General features: G+C 32.2%; 1 protein-coding gene across 5 annotated transcripts in view; it reads left to right on the top strand.

Moving 5' to 3' along the window:
- The window catches only part of LOC134706224 (corticotropin-releasing factor receptor 2-like), a 113,908-nt gene that overhangs the window by 17,631 nt on the left and 74,859 nt on the right, over nucleotides 1-21,418 (top strand). For 3 of the 5 annotated variants that reach the window (XM_063564966.1, XM_063564970.1, XM_063564972.1), the window contains exon 1: nucleotides 3,116-3,267. The gene's annotated coding sequence lies outside the window, so the exon portion shown is untranslated. Of the gene's footprint in view, nucleotides 1-2,961; nucleotides 3,079-3,115; nucleotides 3,268-21,418 lie in introns of those variants that run through there. The other 2 variants (XM_063564967.1, XM_063564968.1) reach the window with 2 other exon arrangements.

The following is a 21,418-nucleotide window of genomic DNA, read 5'->3' as shown; positions in this document are numbered from 1 at the left end:
TGTGTTACAGACGTTTGTTTTCTCTTATTTTTGAATGTGAATTCAAATTACTATAAGACGTGTCCCGGTTCTTATCTATCTTAAATTCATGTATTTGGTTTTGATGTTATATTTGTTATTTTATATATTTTATATAATGCTTAGTCCGTTTTTGTGTGTGTTAAATTTTAATGGTGTGTCGTTGTTCTGTTCTCATATTTAATGCTTTTCCCTCAGTCTTAGTGTGCTACCCCGATTTTGTTTTTTTGTCCACGGATTTAAGAGTTTTGAACAGCGGTATACTACTGTTGCCCTATATATAGCTTTCAAATTTGATGCCAAATCACCCATCACTTTATTTCTATTTGCAATGACTGTCTGATTCTAGATGATGCAACTTATCACCAAAAGCTTTAGTATGTGTGACCTGCCGTATTGTTTATAATTAATTTAATTACCCAAGTTTGATTTAAAGTATTAGTATTTAAGAACATAACAAACATTACGTAAAACAAGGTGTAAAACTCGGGTACTTAGTAAAATTTGGCGAGAAGACATTAACGAGGACGGCATATAGTTACGAAACATTTGACGCGCGTAACAATAAATATAATTCTTTAATTGTATTAAGCCTAACGTTCAGTGGTAATTATTTCATTAAAAATGAATGAACCGGCCATGAGACGCTAGAACATCGAAACTGGAAATGGTGAAATGTTTGATAGAGGAAGAATGTTTTTTATTCTTTAAACATGGCACCCCTAGACCCGTTGAAAATATATCTGATACTTATACAGAGTGTTTAATACCCTCTAAACCCTGACGTATTGTATATAACTTCTCCATTTTAACTGGACAGGACAGAATATTTATACACATCGCACAATCAAACGGTCGCCCCACTCAAGCAATGTTTTTACTAAAGGACCGAAGAATTGCATGGAAGCAACCGATAATACAAACCAGAAAATAAAATATAAAAGACATGATACGATAATAGTTTTTAACACTAGACGTGTGTCTATACTATGTTGACAGCATTTGTAATCTAAGTGACTGTTAGCCAAATTTTGTTGATATCACTTCACTTTACAATTAAGAACATGTGTCAGCAAGAATTCTGCAATGTAAAGCTTTGTCGTTAAACTGAATATTAAACTTTCAAATCTTTCCTAATTGCTCTTCATTGATGTAGCGATAAATTAAACCACCGGGAATACTATATGAACATCAGGACTTTTATATACTCCATTGAGTATCAGAGCTATGTTCTTCTCAATTTGGCATCAGTTTTATACTCTATGAACATCAGGACTTGTGTATACTACCTGATCATCATGACCATTTATACTCCCGATCCTTTCTTTAATTTCATAAGCGAGCTCCTTAAGTTAACATGTTGAACTATAATTTGTTTGCCTATACAAGTTTTCTTCTTCGGCTGCCTTTACTGGTTGCATGAAGTAAAACTATACATCGAAATGTCACAAGATGTTTTAGACGGCAAAATATTAGACTTTATTTTAAAAAAAGTTTTGTTTAATTTTAAGACACAAATGTAAATTGAAATGATTGTGTACTTGAACTGATAGATATATACTACAAAGAAATTGGGATAACAGGTTTATTGTCGAGAAAAATGCATTGAAAAAAACCCAAATAAACTATGTTAATGAGCGAAACATGTAAATCTGCAACATGCAGATTAAAAGAAGAAAAATGAAAAGATTTAAAACGCAGGTGTTTAATCTGTTGAAATCCGACCAAATTTAATAATAATCCCACTTAACCCCAGACCTGGTCAGCTTGATTACAATTTTAACACCTTCAACAATAGCTGGATAAATTCCGCCCTGGTCACTTAAACTAAATATAGCTTATTATATTTGTCAGTATATATAAATCTATATCAATTGTTTCACATTCTTTTCAAAATATATGTGCCAAAATACTACAACCTACCTTTAATTTGTAATCCCTTGAATATATACAAGAAGGTATTACAGGTAATTGTTTGTTATGCATGTCAATTATCGTTTTATTTATTTCTTTTTTTTTCTTCTTTTTTAATCAGTTCCCTTATTTTATTATTCCCATACCAGATTGCAATAGCATTTATCAATACCAGAGAAGCAAACTTTATTATTATTATTCAGCAAACTGCTTTTTGATTAAACGAAACGTACTATCAGAACATACATCAAAGAAGCCAACACAATATTACACTGAGAGAAATAATGGGTGATACATCTCAGGAGTGTTACGAATGTATCATCTTTTCAAGGCTTTAACTTGTCGTTTTGTGAAATGCCGGAACACTGATAATTGATATTATCGATTAAAAATCGTTAAATTAATTTCATTTAGTTTTTCAACATATGTTTACGTTTTAATGGTTCTTGTCCGTTGAATACTTAGAGGTAAAAAAAAAATACATTAAAAGAATAAATAGTATAAATATACAGTCACAGGTTTTGTGGCTTTTTTTGAACGATTTAAATTGTTTCAGATAAATTATATTTATTCTTTATTGTCAATCGATTGTACATAAAACCCCTCGTTACATAATCTTACTTATAAATAGACTGCAGTGACACATAGGTTATGTTGTTTCGGTCTGTAGATACTTTATGTCTTTATTAATTGTCTATTGTTATGAACTGTATGAAATCAGATACTTTTAACTTATTTAAATGGTTGTTTTAATTCCTAGGTCAGAAGGGAATCATAAGGTTTTACAAAACTATATATTTATTTGATGTTTTTATTTTATGTACCAATCAAGAAAAGTAGAGAAATCTCTATTTTCTTATAGACGAACAATTTAAAATGTTAAATATATTTTCTGTCATCTTAGTTTATAGTATATGTAAGTACTTCAGGACAGTTGACAGTTGAATATGATCCCCCCTTGGTATGCCCGAAATTGATTAAGATATTATAGATGTTATCAATGTCTACTGACAAAGTCTGAGTGAAAAGTTCTGCCAGAATTTTATAAGCAGGAATCTATTATAATGTTGTTCTTGTAAATTGTATAAACATTTATACTAATGAATGTGTTACAACTGGATGAGGTGTATTTTTTACATTCCTTGGGTAGGTTTGATTAATAACTGTAACAGTAGAAGGAGTATCGTGTCTTTGATGAATATTAAAGCTAAACGTTACTTTATTGCAGAATAAATAACATAGGAAACAAGGCATTCATCTATTCGCAATAGAAGAAAACGTAATTCAGCTATTACCAATAAAGGAAACTTTAGGTACTTCTAAATACCATCAAAGGTAAGTGTAGAATTTGATTTATCTTTCTGTTTTATCTTATTTCGGCTTTAATGGTGATTCCTCCATGGTCTACCTCTTGTTTAATATAAAATTTATGTGTTTATTTATGTATATCCATTGAAGCAATATTTATGCATACAATTTGATATTTTTGTTTTACATTGCACAAGTTATTTTGTCTTTAATGCCGAAACATTTAAATTAAAAAATCAATTTGTTCTGTTGCGGTAATCCGTTTTAGTGCACCCCCTAATGCAGTATCTTTATACGTTTGTTCTGTTACGGTAATCCGTTTTAGCGTATCCTCTAATGCAGTACATGTATTCGTTTGTTCTGTTAAGGTAATCCGTTTTAGCGCATCCTCTAATGCAGTACATTTATACGTTTGTTATGTTGCGGTAATCCGTTTTAGCGCATCCTCTAATGCCGGAAATGTATACGTTTGTTCTGTTACGGAGATCCCTTTCAGCGCATCCTCTAAAGCCGGAAAATACGGGTTTTTTTACGTTATGCTTCTACTACTGTACCCGATAAGGAAAAGAGCTTGGGCCCTGGAAACATGTTTTACTCCTTACAATATTTATATTCTTGTTCCCATACCGTATTTCAGCGGTTGTCGTTTCCCTTTCTTGTTTTGAACATATAGCATGCCCTGTAATGTCCATTGTCACTTTTCTGATTTTTTGCTGGGTAAGTTTTCCTCATTCTTTGGTCTCCTGTTCTGAGTTTTTGGCGGGGTAAGTTTTCCTCATTCTTTGGTCTCCTGTTCTGAGTTTTTGGCGGGGTAAGTTTTCCTCATTCTTTGGTCTCCTGTTCTGAGTTTTTGGCGGGGTAAGTTTTCCTCATTCTTTGGTCTCCTGTTCTGAGTTTTTTGCCCTGTGTTTGTCTTTTGGTGTGTATTGTGTTTTTACATTGGGTTGTCAGTTTCATTTCGATTTATGAGTTTGAATGTCCCTTTGGTAATTTTCCCGTATTTTTAAAGGACACATTGAACTGAATCATATGACAATTCCTCAAATAATCTTTTTTAGGCTAAAACAAACCCATAGACATGTCATGCAGATATTCAATTCAAAATTCAAGTTTATATATAGCATTTGGGAAACGTGCAATTTAACCAAACGTCTTTCAAATATATTAATTAAAAATTTAGGTATTTATTTGAAATAACACAGATAAAATGACAAAAATTCCTTTATTATACCTCGGCTTTATTGATCATGAGCACTACCGACAATAACGGAAATTTTGAATATCATATGAGTTACTTATTGATTTGGTATTGCCTCTTGTTTATGTCAGAGTTTATCACCTCCTACATTTTATAGTTTGTATAATACCTTTGCACGTCAACAAGTGTTTTGGTGATCCCTAAGCTGTGATGTTCAATATCCATCAGATTATATCAGATAATTTGGTAGGCTATTTTCAGAACCTAAGCAATTTATTGAACAACTGACAGAAATAACCATTTAAACTTACTGAAAGTATTAATACTATGGATGGGGGTTGAAACGACCTTGCCTCTCACGGTCGGTACTGAAAGTGAAATTCATTTTATGCTTAACATTTACTTTGCTTTGTTTTCGACGTAAGTGATGTATTTAAAAGTTGTATAAGTTTGGGTAATACACTATTGTTTGTCATTATTTTGACATTTGAGAAATCTTCTGTTTTCAGTTTACTAAATAACCATTTTTAACCGGATTTTTGTGATAAAAATGTCGGTTATTGATTTGGGGATGCTCGGCGGGCGGCCTGACGGTCGGGCGGGCGGGCGGCAATCAAATGTTGTCCCTGTATTACCTCATGAACCGTGTAACCAAAGCTTTTAAAATTTCAATATGTTGTTACTGACAACTAAATGAAGGTCAAGTTCAATAATAGCGATTTTGACTTTTACCGTTCAGGAGTTATGGTTCTTGAAAGATTGAAAAATGGTGTTTCCAGTCGTTTCCGTGCATTTTCTCATGAACCATTCAACCAAAGCTTTTCAAATTTTAATATGTTGTTACTGATGACAAAATAGAGATCAAGTTAAATAATGTCGATTTTGACTTTTACCGTTCAGGAGTAATGGTTCTTGAAAGATCGTAAAATGGTGTTTCCATTCATTTTGTTGCATTTACTCATGAACCATTCAATCTAAGCTTTTAAAATTTTAATATGTTGATACTGATGACAAAATAGAGGTCAAATTTGATATTGACGATTTTCACTTTCACCAATCATCAGTAATGGTTCTTGTGATATTGCCAGGACACAAATAAATGTTAATAAATCTGGTTTGCTGTCGTTGTGACAGCCTCTTGTTGTTTTTTGTTTGCAATTAACCAGATTCAGTAAAACTGTTGATATAGAAATATCAGAACCACTCTTATTTTTGTTCACAATTGTTTATAATTCATCGTTGTATACCGTATGTGAAATCATGTGATGGTCTTTCATAATGCCTGTTTTGAAACCGCACAATATTGCATTTCTTGAATGACCATAGATGCCACTACTATATAAGAAAGACATCAGGAAATTTATTACGGACAAAGATCCACAACTGTATAAAATTTATCAATTGGAAATGCAATCAAAAATTATATAAGTTTGGATTTGCTGTTTGACAGTTAATGTTGGCTTGATTCTATCAATGCAGTCTGTTTTTTTTAATGCTGTCAGACATTGCACAAATCAAGTGTTACAAATTTACGGAATCTGTGATAGTTTAAAAGTTAAAGTCACTATATGCCCTTGATGTATTAAAAAAAAGACAGGAAAAGTTTCGCATTTTCTACTTCGATTTCTGTCAAGCGTTTGTTGTGAGTGATTCGTTTTGTGTCATGACAAAATAAACTTTAATGTCCTCAATGCTCTCCAACTTCGTTCTTTATTTGACCTTTTAAAATTTTTTGGATTCGAGCGTCACTGATGAGTCTTTTGTAGACGAAACGCGCCTCAGGCGTATATACTAAATTTAGTCCTGGTATGATGAGTTTATTTTGACCTTTGTCCAACCTTTTTTTATTAAACGGAATGATATAAGTCTTGCTGATCTCAAAACTTATATGAAAGTTGTGTCGAAATTTTGGTATTGTTTCAAGGCTAAATATAGACAACGCTATCACGTTCGTAGCGTCATCAGAAGACGTTTTCTCAGTTTTACAATTTAGTCTCGATTGTTATTCTTATGCCATCTTTATGTTCAATTTAGCCGTCAAATCCACATTTGATATGTATAAGGCCGACATCTTGAACTTCTGGAATAAACAAATATTCGATTGATGCAATATAATTGAACATAGACTACTACAAACATAAAACTAGCCGTTTCTATGAGATTTTCCAAATCTGGACTGTACAAGTAACGAAATAACCGTCGTTTGTATTGTATAAAATACAATTCACTATAGATGCCAGTATTAAAATTTTGTATTTGCGTCAGACATGCGTTTCGTCTACAAAAAAAGTTAAATTACAAAAATACTGAACTTAGAGGAAAATCAATTCGAAAAGTCCATAATCACATGGCAAAATCAAATAACAAAACGTATCAAAAACGAATGGACAACCTGACTTGGTTCAGGCATTTTCAAATGTAGAAAATATTGGATTAAAAAGACCGATCAGTGGCCCTTAAGTAAAAAAAAAATGCTGACAAGGCCAAATAAAAAGAGTTAAAGAGCGTTGAGGACCAAATAGTCCTAAAAGTTTTGCAAAGTACAGCTAAGGTAATGTATTCCTCAGGTAGGAAGGTCTTAGTATTTCAAAAATTCTAAGTTTTGGATGTCATGTTTTGGCGCCTTAATGTCTCCTTTAAGCGTTACCAATACAGAATCATTTTCCATGGTCAAATCTCAAAATGACGGCGGCAACTATTGAACTACAGCACTGGTATTCCATAATTCTTACTCAAAGTTTGATTGGACGACGTATTTTCAATTCATTATTTAGCAGTCGGGGTCTTTGTCAACCACGATGCGCATTCGCGTTTGACGTAAAGGAAACATTTGAAATGTTTCGTTATGAACATTTTTAGAGTATTGCGTTAGATCACAAATAACTGTACAGTATTTAATCGTATTTTGAACTCCTTTCGAACATGTTGAAGTGAATGCGATTCCCAACGTTTGTGTTTGTCATCTCAATTTTTCCTCTGATTCAATTTTGTATGCATACGGTTTGGACTTGAACATCGGTAAACTACTGTGCCTATATTTATTTCTACGTGTATTTTGGTTTTATGTAATGCTTTTCTATACCAGATGTAATTTTTTCTTCAAGACATTTGTTTAAGTTACATAATTATTTCAACACATAGGTTTTGCGTTACTAACATTTAATTATTTGTACATTCATTTTTCGTAATTTGACAAATTACTGCCTGTAAAATATTACTTCAGTCAACAGAACAGTCAGAGATATACCTATTTTTTCTTACTGAACCCGAGTCGGTTGGAGATTTATGTGTTTATTTCATATTTGTCTACCTCTATGTTTAAAAGTATAATTATAATAGTAAATGATTATGCACTGGCACTTAGAAACTTCTGATAGTTTGTTATTTTGAAGTGGAATAATACTTAGTGTTTCTTCTTTGGCAATATTTTTTCGTGGGATTAAGTGAAATTAGTAGATATAAAAGGGGACGAAAGATACCAAAGGGACAATCAAAATCATAAATCGAAAATAAACTGACAACCCCATGACTAAAAATGAAAAAGACAAACAGACAAACAATAGTACACATGACACAACATTAAAAATCTAAAGAATAAACAACACAACCCCACCAAAAGCTAGAGATGATCTCATGTGCTCCGGAAGAGTAAGCAGATCCTGCTCGCTCCACATGTGGCACATATCCGATATCATTTGTGAAATTGTTACTCCTTAAAACGGTCAACTCGTGATTGCGCCCGTAAATTTATAACTGGTTTTAATCATAGTGTTAGACTTTTATAAACGGAATTTTAGTTTCCCGATTTGTCAGTAGTTGTAACAAATATAAGTCAAACCTATGATTCTTACTTTCTTCTTAAGCGTAGCTAGTTTAATAAAAAAAAATACAATCACAGAAATACTGAACTCTGAATAATAATTCAAAACGGAAAGTCCCTATTCAAAGTGTCAAAATCAAATGATTAAAAAGTAAAATCACAAAAATAATGAACTTTTTAGAGGAAAATTAATTCGGAAAGTCCATAATCACATGGCAAAATCAAATAACAAAACGCATCAAATACGAATGGACAAGAACTGTCATAAAACACATCAAACGTTGCGACTTGGTACAGACATTTTCAAATGTAGAAAACGGTTGATTAAATCTGGTTTTATAGCGCTAAACCTCTCACTCGCATAATCAAACCCTTATTGTATTTATATTCAGAAATTGGAATACACGAAGCATAACCAATCATACAAGAATATAAATATATATACGGATTACAAATGTGTCGAGGTTTGAGATTGGATAACACAGATATGTCAGTATATATTCAGGAAACTGCCGGGGTATAAAAGACGTTTTTTTTTTATCGCCGATTGGAACCTCAAAAACGTCATCATAACACCGGTTACTATGTGACGTCAGACTGTCAGAGGCTCACAGAGGGAAAATAATGACGTGCTTCAGTCAATAATACATTTTTGATACAAAATCACGCAATTACCACTTTAATACTTAAATTTAATGTTAAAAGTGTTGTTATAAAATATAACATACACGATAAAATTATGTTCAGAGCAAATTAAAAAAATCCTTCACGTATGCCGAACATAATAGGTTAGGTTTTTCAACTTATATATATGTTTTTAACAAATACCTGCACTGGAAAATAAAATTAAGACAGGGGTAATCCGTAATATATGTGTAATTCAGGTCTCAGAAAGGGTATATACTGTGACATTCCCGGCTTAGAGTTTATATTCTCGGCTCAGGGGATATAAACTCTAAGCTGGGAATGTCACAGTATATACCAGCCGGGGATATAAACTCTAAGCCGGTAATGTCACAGTATATACCCTGTCTGAGACCTGAATAACATATAATGTCCAGTATTGTCATCTTTGCCATTATTAGTACTTAGTACACAGCTGAAACCAATTGTATCATTATTATTAGTGGGTTATTCCCATGTAATTGTTAGAATTATTCAAATAAATTAGACAACATTGTTTTGTCTTGATCGTAATAATTTTGACATCAAATCCTTCCCAATGCCTTGCCGACTAATTACCTTCACCTGCTGTGAAAACAAACATAAAACGAATACTTGTCGGGGAAACTGATTTATTGATAACGAGGTGGTTAAGAAACCTCTGCATAAAACATATTATATTTTTGTTTGTTACGAAGATATAATATTTTCTTACTTTCAAACCGTTTTATATAAAGTAAACATACCTTATGAATCGCGTCGATCATACTGATTAAAGGTTCTTATGATTTGTACAGGTCACTATCAATTTGACAATCTGTTAGGAAAGGTTACACGAACTTGGTAGCATAGAAAAAGTACAGCAACTAAACTAAAAAAAAACGTTTACTATTATATCTTGAGTATAACTATTAAAATCAATGAAACTTTTATATCTAATTAAATCTGATTGATTGTTTTCTATTTTCTTTTTACAAATTATAGAACTGGATAAAAGTTACCGCCTAGTTACACAGAATAACTTGAATATACTTTGTCAAAAGATATTAGTTAAATATATATATATATAAATTGAAAACTACGTTCAAACCTATGACTGCGTTGGATAAAAACCGCAATTTTTATACGTGTGCATGTCAAACAAATTTCGTTGTAGAAGGACCTAAAACAGCACAAACAACATTTTCCAAAAGACCAAAAGAGTGAAAAAGTATATTTAAACAAAACGCATTTGACTAACAGGTCGAACAACTGATGTTCTTTAACCCTGCTGACTGCCATTGGCGATTGCCAAATAAAATTGATCACAAGATGTAACAAAATGGATCTTAATATAAATTTAATACGTCAAAGAAAGAAAAAAAAATGTTAACTTGTGGACAGGATGTTGTGCCACAAACATTCGGTGTCAATATTTCTTTAGTACACTATATCCGGATTTCGACAATAAATGTCTCTTCAGTGATTTTAGGGATCGAAACTGTATTTGGAAGGCCATATAAAAAGTTCCCTCATTTTTAGAGAAAGTACCGTCATTTTTAGATTAACTCTTGAATTTTAAGACTCAATATATGGAATGAACGGATCATAAAAACCGGAGGGAAAATATGATACATGCCCAAACAAAAAATATAAACGAGTCTTAATTGAAAACTACGTTCAAACCTATGACCTGGTTGGATAAAAACCGCAATTTTTATACGTGTGCATGTCAAACAAATTTCGTTGTAGAAGGGTCTAAAAACAGCACAAACAACATTTTCCAAAAGACCAAAAGAGTGAAAAAGTATATTTAAACAAAATGCATTTGACATATATATATATATATATGGCAATGCAAAAATGAAATATACACATGGAAAAAAGTATTGCAACACCTCGATTTTTTAAAACTTGAAAAATCCGCCTCTTTTTTTGGATGAAATATAATAAAATATGTGTATAATATTATTGAAACATAGTTTATGATAACATTGGCATAAAAACGAACAAAAAATTGTTTGAAAAAAAAATGATTTATATAACCACAATTTTAATAACAAAATGAAGTGTTTTTTGTACAAAACAAGTGAAACTGTGAGCTACTGCTCACTGATGATACCCCCGCCGCAAGTGGATAATATTAATAGTGTAAAAATATGCAAGTGTTCGGTACACAGGAAGTTGTCGAATGATGAATCTGAAAACGCATCACACGGTATAGCTGACTTTCAACTTGGCTATCATGTGTAAAATCATACAAGTGTTCGGTAAACAGGAAGTTGTCAAGTGATCAATCTGAAAACGCATCACACGGTATAGCTGACTTAGATAAATCTTGAAACTAAATTTTAGAAATCCTTGTATTGTAGTTCCTGAGAAAAATGTGACGAAAATTTTCAACTTGGCTATCATGTGTAAAATCATACAAGTGTTCGGTAAACAGGAAGTTGTCAAGTGATCAATCTGAAAACGCATCACACGGTATAGCTGACTTAGATAAATCCTGAAACTAAATTTCAGAAATCCTTGTATTGTAGTTCCTGAGAAAAATGTGACGAAAATTTTCAACTTGGCTATCATGTGTAAATTCATACAAGTGTTCGGTAAACAGGAAGTTGTCAAGTGATCAATCTGAAAACGCATTACACGGTATAGCTGACTTAGATAAACCCTGAAACCAAATTTCAGAAATCCTTGTATTGTAGTTCCTGAGAAAAATGCGACGAAAGTTTCATGGGACGGACTGACGGACGGACGGACGGACAGACAGAAGTAAAACAGTATACCCCCCTTTTTTCAAAGCGGGGGTATTAAAATGCATTTATAACTTTTACTATAGTCGAACTTTTCAATGTCAGACATTTCAAAATTAGTCTTCAGATGACTGTTCACATCATTGTTGATCGTTATACGCCAAAGAATTAGTACTTTGTGCGCAGCATCCATTCAAACGGATAATCGCATCTTAACATCTTCTGATTCCTGCCATAAATCGACTAATTTGTTGCTTAGGTAGCAGCAACCATTTCTGATCAAGGGCAATGTTTTTTTTCATAATGTGTTTAAACTGGGGTGTCCTTCCGCGCACTTTCAACCCAATAGTGTTCCATATATGCTCGATATGGTTCAAAGACGGGCTACGCTCAGGTCAAGGAAGATGAAACAAATTCCATTTGAACATTGGATCTTCCTCCACAATGCTAATTTCTAACTTTGGCGAGCTCTGCACTACATTGGATACGGAAAACTATGTGTCTGTTCGTTAGCAAAGATCTCCGAAATGGTCATATCGCACGATAACCAGTAGCGATGAGTTGATCTCGAACAGTTCCTATTAAAAGGCTCCTGTATGGCCATCACTCTCTTTTTATGATTGTCTTGTATGCAATGGGGTTCCTTCTGACCAACCTTAGTATGCTTGATTTTCTCTAGCAAATGGTATAAGGGGTCTTCATTATCTCGGAAGGTCTTTAACAACGTTTATTGCCTGCTTTTTATTCTCAAAACGATTTATAGTGGAATGGTGATGACTAACAATACGTGCAGTTGTTACAGCGACATCCCTGCTCCTCTTATGCTGATAATCTGCCATTTTGTTGCTTTTAAGAGTTGCCAAGGACCCATTACAAGGTGTCAATCACATAACTATAAAAACTTGAGTATTTAAAGTGTTGAAAACAATGAGGATAAAAACATCTGGTTTGCTGTTTACGGGTACAGTAGCTGCATGTGCAGATAAAAAATTATCGAGTTGATATTTATTGATTAAACTCAAGTGATACGTAAATAATGTTTAACTGGTTCTATTTTACTAAATTATATCACAAAAAAATAAAGAGAGTTTTTTAAATTTCAATTTCAATTTGGTGTTGCAATACTTTTTTCCATGTGTATATAAGCAATACTTGTTTGAAGGCGTCACAATACCTTTATTACGACCCTCTTCGGTAAACTAAGATATATCGCAGATAAATATAAAACATAGCCTCTTTCTGAACTAAAACGAAGCATATACCCGAATTTTTGCAAGATGTTATTGTCAAAATCACGCAAAACGTACGACCAATATACGTGAAAAGTCCACAAAACTCATTACATTTCTATTGAAGTTAACCCAATACGTCTGAGGTAATTTTTAGAGTCTAGCATAAGTAGATTCCAAAATAGCAATACATTTATTTACAGTTTTGCTTTTCATTCGTCCTGTTGGTACGTCATTGACTCTAAAGTAATCGGCTTTGTGTGTGTTCTTGATGATAGAAAAGAGCTTCGGACGCATACAGTTTATAACGTGTTATTTTTTCTTTAATAGTTTGATAAAGACGAGCGTTTTGTTTTGTTATGTTTAATGGTTAGCCCCCTTTTCTTAAATCAACCTGCCATGTGGTCATTTTGGTTGATAATGTTTTAACAGTAATTTTCGATCTAATGGTATGCTCTTTATATATGTTTCGTCGTGAAACTTATTATTGTTCAAATTTGATGAAACTGTATAAGCTTAATTGTTTTCATAGTTTGTAACCCGGATTTTTTTTTTCTCAATCGATTAATGAATTTCGAATAGCGGTATCCCAGTGTTGCCTTTATTTATTCAATAAGGGTCATCAGTAGCTTCTTATGTCAAATGATACCCCTTTAAGATAATTGACTTATAACTTAATAATTTAGACCATGGTCTAAGAAACCCTGCAGGCAAAGACATAAAAAAGAAAAGTTTACAAAACACAATACTTATGATGGGTCAATACGGTCTGGTGAGTCTGTAGTAGATAAAACGCGCGTCTGACTCAAATACAAATTTCAATCCTGATATCTATGATGAGTTTATTTATCTGCTAACCACAATTTGAAAAGTCATTTTTTTTAAATATATGCAAGGTCTTGTAGTCAAATTAACCTTTTTAACTATTTAGCATTAAGCCATATACTAGTTATGTGCATAAACAGGGACTTGATTGAATTTTTGCCATTGCATCGAGTATGTGCAATCCGAGACGTTGAAAAGTCAGTCGGGATTTAATCTAAAGCAAGTTTACTCGCAGTAAATCGTTAGGAAAGTCATTTTGCGATAAACTCAACAGATGTCATAAGTTTTAATCGATTAGAAAGTTTTGTTAGATTTCCTTGTAGTATAGTGGTTACTTCCATTATGTTGGAACTTGTAAACCTTCATCCTTAAATTCTTGTTGATATATTTTGTCAGTTTATTGAAGTAATTCAAAAACAAACATCAAGCGAAGGAGTAACTCAATTTCTGTCAATACAGTGAAATAGTGAAATACTATTTCTTATTGACCGACGTCTGTATTTGCCTGAAGAAATCAGGAATGACTGAAAGGTCAATTCATCTTCTCGATCTGATTTATTCCAACTCATTGTCATCAACGTCTCACCAATGTATTTCCCAGTATAGTTTGATTAAGCGTTATCATTAATTAAATCTGCTAATTTGATTCTTCGATGTAATCTATAATGACAATTTTGATATTTTCGTAGTTAGATATTGTGCAATCGATCAGAGTTTTAATATGGCAAAAATTATGCAAATAATGCGTATAATCTTGTTTTTCTTTTGCATTACACATAAAAAGATATTTTTACTTGACCAAATTCTAAGTGTTTCAAAGCACGGATATAAAAGTAGGAATTTTGTGCCAAGTCGAATGCATAAAAAATGCAATGATCGAATATAAGCGTCAAAACATGAAATGTAAGCCAACACTGGATGAAAAATGTTGTTTACAAACTTTTTTTCGTTGTAATATTTGACAGACAAATGCAAAATGTTTGACAGTAAGTATAAGCACTTACAGAGTTAAACGTTTTCCGTATAAAGTATATTTAAATCTTATATAACTATAACATTTTGCAAACGTTTATTGTGGTTATAAAAATACATAACAATGGTTTCACTTTAAACGAATAGCAAATATCACAATGGTCTGTTGTTTACCGGGTTAAACTCTAACTAAAAACACAATATGAAAACGTACAGAATGAATTCTCATTGGATTCAAATTGCTTTTAAGATGAATGCATGCAACACAAGAAGATTGCTTTTGCTGTTCACGATCCCGTTTGAGAAAACAATGTGACACAGTTTTGATCAAACATACAGACTCATCGTTTGCCTAGAGATATATTATTGTTTAAAATTTATTTTTTTAAGGAAAGTTAAAATGTTGGGGTTCGTGTTGTTTATTCTTTAGTTTTCTATGTTGTGTCATGTGTACTATTGTTTGTCCTTATCATTTTTTGGCCATTGCGTTGTCAGTTTATTTTCGATTTATGAGTTTGACTTTGGTATCTTTCGTCCCTCTTTTTTTTTAACGAATTGACATTCTGTCTGATTTATTGATATTCTATAAATATATATAAATATTTCCTGATGGTAATCTGTATTTTTTATATGACATATGTCATTTTATATTTCAAATAAAACTATTTGATTTTTGTATGTGCGGTAAAGCAAATGTAACAGCAGGACAACCGGTGCGTGGAAGATAATTGAAAATAAGATTTTTAGAGATAATAAGCTGAAAAAAATCAATTTTAATTATAGTTATAACTAAACCAATTAAAAGTTTATTTTTAAGCTATTACAACATCATCATTATATGTGTTTAACTGTAAAAGAAGGACGAAAGATACCAAAGGGCCAGTCAAACTCATAAATCAAAAACAGTGTAAAATAGTTATTAAAAGATATGAAAATTGATGTATTTACCAATAGGCGACAATGTATGTCTTTTTATTAAATACAAATTTAAGAACGTGAGCAAAGTTTTCGAGTACAAGTATCTTCTCGTAGGGTTGATACATTGTCATTGTGTAACAATAATAATTATGTCTAACTAATTTCGAAATAATTAATAGATATATATTAGACTTTTGTTTTCTAAAAATCTCTTGGATCATGATATATAACCCCTTATACTTGTATTCTTCTGGAATTAACTTATTGCTTGAATTTTAATATTTGCGAAAGACCCATTTTGATTTTTCACGGTGAATAATTCTCAAATGTATTAGATATTTGGCAGATGAGTCGATATTTGTTTTTGCTATCTTATCCCTATACATTGTAAATACACTTAGCCGATAGATACATAAATAGAGTATGAAAGAAAACGGAATTCATATATCGACTTATAAACTAATTTTATACTGTGTACCAAATTATGTGAATTGATTCAATACATTATATATTAGTTAGGTTAACAAAAATACCAGCATATTATTTTTTATTAACCAGATAAAAACCATATGGTATTATAATTGAATTGGTATAGTTACTGCAAATTTTATATCTTATTAATATTCAATTTATAAACGGAAACAGCTGGCACATGGAAGTTATGTTCAGTCAATGAAATGTTTGCTGTTAGATAACATTCAATTTCTGTTTTGTAAGCAAACAATACCAATTAGTGTAGCAATAAATACTAACAAATAAAACGATATTTGAGTGATTGATGATCGAACCAAGTTGTTGATCCTTAATAGGCAACGGCTTAAGCTTGTTAGCGATCTAATTGTAGCGGTCTTTGTACTTTTCTGGAAATTTGGAAAAATGTTTTCACATAAATTGCATACAATGACGATAGAGTTACATAACATATTACAAGACCAATATTTTGATTGCACATGCAAAACAAGTTCTTCAATTCATATAGAAAAATGTATTTTTCATTTCCTTACTTCTTTGAAAAAATTAAGTTTCATCTTCTAGTAACACAACTCCATTGCTGTCAGTGTTTGTTATGTTATTAGGTGTTATTATCTAAATCTAATGTATCTTGGGTATATATTGTTAAAAGCATTTCAAAATCTCGTTCATGTTATAGTTCATGAATTTCTTGCATCCGAAAGGCTTTTCTGTATGTATCAAGAATGGTCACATAAATTCATACAGTGAACATGGTGAAAGCCATAACTCCAAGAGATAACCAAAAGGAAATGAAAACAAATTAGCCAGTTTGAACTTGTTAAGAAGTGAAAAGTTCCTGTATCACCAGGAGAAATGTTTAAACAGGATGTAAATACTGTGAATAATTTAATGTAAATAATTATCACTTTTTTAACCTCAAATTATTTAGATATCACGTTGTCTGTTACTTTGTCATTGGCGGCAAGTTAACTTTTAGTAAGAAAATATTCACAATTTCTTTATTAAACTTCCGGTTATATGAACTTTTTCTGATCAGATTTCATAAAATTCCGTGTAATGTGTTGTTTTTGATAGTGTTATTGTTTTCGGTGTATACTTAGCTTTGTTATTCTACGTTTCTTTTTTTTCTTATTTTTATTTTTCTTCCACACATTTTGTCCGCGCGAGTTCTCAGAATTGAACGGACCAATGTTTATGAAACTCAACTATAATGAGGAACCCCATTTGAAGTTGTGCACCTTGCTATGGAATGGTAAAAGATGGCCATGGAAACAGCACAAATGCGAAAAAAATCAAAGTGTTCCAAACTGGAAGAAAATCCACAGGAATGTTAACTGGCATGTGCTGATTTCCAGTTTGACTTTGGAATTTTCAAAATGGCTGCCGTTTCCATGGAAACAGCTAAAATATCAAAACATCTAACTCTTTCGTTATTAGATCCAACTGGATGAAACTTTATGAAAATGTTCTCCAGTATGACAAGATGTCAAGACAGTATTTGGATAGTTCAAAATGGCCGCCGTTGTCATGGAAACTGGGGCCAAGTTTTGCATTGACCCTATGGAAAAATGCATAAAATCAGCATTTTGCAGACAGTAGTGCACCAAAGTCAATGAAACTGTATTGATATATAACATGACATGTGGCAATGAGATGTCTGCTTTTAGAATTTTGGAATTATCTACTGTAACCATGGTTGCAGCACAAATGATCAAAATTTTCAAGTGCTGCAAACTGGATGAAACTTTACAGAAATAGTGGCTGACATGTGCGGAGTTGCATTTTGAAGTTGGAATTTTCAAAATGGCCGCCGTAACCATGGACACAGCAAAATTGTCCAAAGTTTCAAAATGCTCCAAACTTAATGAAATTTTACAAAAATGATGACTTGCAGGTGTAGATGGACCCTTTGACTTGGAATTTTCAAAATGGCTGTCGCTCGCCTGGCAATGGGGGACGAGGGTGCCATCCGTTATTGCTAGCAATTACAAATCTAGTTGTGATTATTATTGTACTGTAGGGTAGATTGGGAAATTTCTGTAATCCTTTTTGATGCATGATGTCATCAATATTTGGTAGAAATGTCCTGTTCCTTCGAATTGTGAATATGATTAAACGTACGGAATGAGTTATAATGATAAATTAGGTGATGTTCATAATTTATGTGTATATGGTTCCAAAAACTGTTTTTTTTTTTGTCCAAATAATTATGAAATTATTGTACATTATTTATTGGTGCGCTTCTCTGTGATGAATGTCGTACGTGTGTTTGCGCTATATTTTTTCACGTATTCTTTTCAATTCGGCGATATATTTTTCTATTGTTATAAAGCGGGAGGTGTGGATAGCTGTTACATATGGTACAACCCACCACTTTTTTTCTTAAAAATGTCCTATACCAAATCAGGAATATGGCAGTCGTTATAATATGATTCGTTTCTATGTATGTTAACGTTTGTTTTTGTTGCACTTCATTGTTCCTGTTGTTCCTTCTTTTTCCTCTTATATTTGATGAGTGTCCCTCGGTTTCGGTTTGTAACCCAGATTTGTGTTCTCTCTATCGATATATGACAATTGAACACCGGTTTAATACTGATGCCTTTATTCAACACTTTCGATGTTATCAAGTGGTCAGAGATTCCTTCATTACATAACTTATAATAACTAATAATGTTCTTTGGTATGAAATTTGTAAATCGGGTTTGTATAAGTAGTCTTATTTCTTTAGACGATATTTTAACCAATCAGTTATTATCCCTATAATTGTAGTTCAAGGTTTTGTATACTCACGTAATTCCAGTTAGGTCCTATGTAAATTTTGTTTGTTTTTTGTCTTCAATATCAGAATTATTTATTGCTTTAAAGCAACTCATTAGTGAGAAATGAGACGCTAATGAATATGGATATCCAGGCTCAATTTATTGTATGAATTCAGTTTTGTTAAAAGAACATTTATCAATCAAGGCATGTGTACCTTTTTAGAAGGAATATAGCACTATGTTGCTAGAAAAGAGGGAAACACTATTGCGTTTGTGATTCGGAATAAGATCACTGATCGTTTCATGACACCTAAATATCATCCTTTGTTAAATACAACGTGAGCATACATACCTTTTCTGTTGTTGATGTCGTAATGGATAGCATAATAATTGAGGCTACCATAATGGAAGATTGGCATTCTTCTTCACAAAAACTGCATTTATTATGTGGATCCAAACTAGATGTCTGTTAGGATAACATAAATTCAGCTTTACTTTTAATTCAACCCTAAATGATAAAGGAAGAGCTATTGTTGGATCCGGGATATTAGTAACACATGACTGTTGTTGTTTGTGGTTGGGTTTTTTTCATGATTGATTTTCAGTTTATGGAATCATAGTTTAGATTTCGTAATGGACGTTCAGTTTTTAATCATCCTTGGAGTTCGGTACTTTACTATTAATACAACTTTTATATTTCGTAGTTGTTACTCTTTTTGTAACATATTAGTATTTTGATTTATGAATAATAAGTATTCAATTGTGAATGTTTCAATATTTATTTAATGCCGGTTCTTTTTGAGGATGAATGCGAAGCCGGCGTATGTGTCAATATTATTTTTTATCATTCTGAAATGTCCTAGTAGCCTCTCTGTTAATAAAAATTGCATTGTTTTAGTAGAGTATATAGACCAATCGTTTTACGCATGGGACACATGCTTTCCATGCCTTTTTCAAACCCGAATAGCCTCCAAATTTGGAAGGTGACAAATGAAAAGGTATAGTCACACTACCTGTATTTTAAGAAAAGTCTCCTCAAAAACAAATCTTCACATTTTTATCATTAAGTGTTGTGTTACACGTCCTTGGCCTACAATGGCTTTAAACGTTTTTTTAAAGTGCACAGGACATCACTTTGTTTTGTATCACGCCTTCTTGATATATGATAATGTTTAATTGTTTAATAGATAGGATCGAATGCAAATGTGTAAATTATATGAGAATGCCTGTGAAATATAATCATAACAATCTGCAGAATAAAAAAAAAAAATTGATCAAGATATCTGTGTTGTTTCAATCGTTTCAATATAAAGTCAACATTCTATATCAATATAATAAAATATAGATACTAAACCTGTTGTCGACATGGTATCAACGTTCACACGTGTGTTCGTTGTTATATTAAATATGAATGCAGATGCAGAAAATGACTGTACAAAATTTATATAAAATGTTATTTTTATCGTGAGATTTCATTTGAATACTTACGTAGTACAATATATCTGAATAATAATTACGTTATTGCTGTCATTCAAGAACAAGGGGACATCATATCAGAGCATCCGAGTTGCTGTTTGAAATCATTTAAAAACCTTTCGGTTCTAAATAAAGGTATCATAGATACCAGGATATTTAAGAGTATTAACAAAAATATAAAACTCTTTAAATACATTATGGAGGTCCATAAAACCTGCCAATGCCAAACGCTTGACCTCTATCGGCCAATGGAACGAATAGAAAACAACTGTCATCTTTCAAATTTGGTACAAGCATTTCCCGAAAGAAAATAAAAGAGTTTGACTTGGCGAATATATCAACAGAAAACTAACAATGCAAAAGCTAATAAGAAAAAAAGACAAATAGACAAACAACAGTACACAAAACACAAGACAGAAAACTAGACACTGACCCGTACTAAAACAGTGGTGATATCAGGTACTTTTGGCAAAGGTTAACAGATTCTGGTCAACATTTTGAACCCGTCGTGTTTCTCATATTAGTACAAATCTGGTAACACGTTTTCTCGTTATGTCCCATTTCGAATAAAGTGGCCAGGATTGTAGTGACGACATTTGGAAAATATCCGCTATCATCTGTGAAACGGATATCCTATAACACCCAGCCAACTTTTGATGGCACCCGAAACTAATTCCGAGGGGAAGTATTCAACTTCACTACTTGGAACTCTTGTGAAATAAGTGAGATACTGTAAACCAAATGATACACAATGTCAGCACCTATATTCTAGTTTTTGTTTTACTTTTTGCTACAAAGTGTTGCTAAAAAACTCAAAAATCTCCCAAATACGTATTTTTTGCCATTTTTACGTTTTTGATTTAAGCGTCAAATGACTAGTCTTTGGTAGACGAAACTCGTGTTTCGCATACAAAATAGTAATCCTGGTATCTATGATGAGTTTATTCATTTGTAAGGCCACCGCCTTAATAGTCATTATTATCTTATGTAAATATTCTGAAAGCCCATATACTAAAGCGACATCGTCACATCAGTGAACAATCTCTATGTCAGTTTGTGTTTCAGTCTTAGTATTCTACTAGACAATATATTATTAATCATACAACGTC

Source organism: Mytilus trossulus, chromosome 2 (assembly GCF_036588685.1).
Source record: "Mytilus trossulus isolate FHL-02 chromosome 2, PNRI_Mtr1.1.1.hap1, whole genome shotgun sequence".
Lineage (NCBI taxonomy): Eukaryota > Metazoa > Mollusca > Bivalvia > Mytilida > Mytilidae > Mytilus > Mytilus trossulus.
The sequence above is the reverse complement of the archived record's forward strand: the minus strand, read 5'-3'. Positions and strand labels throughout refer to the sequence as shown.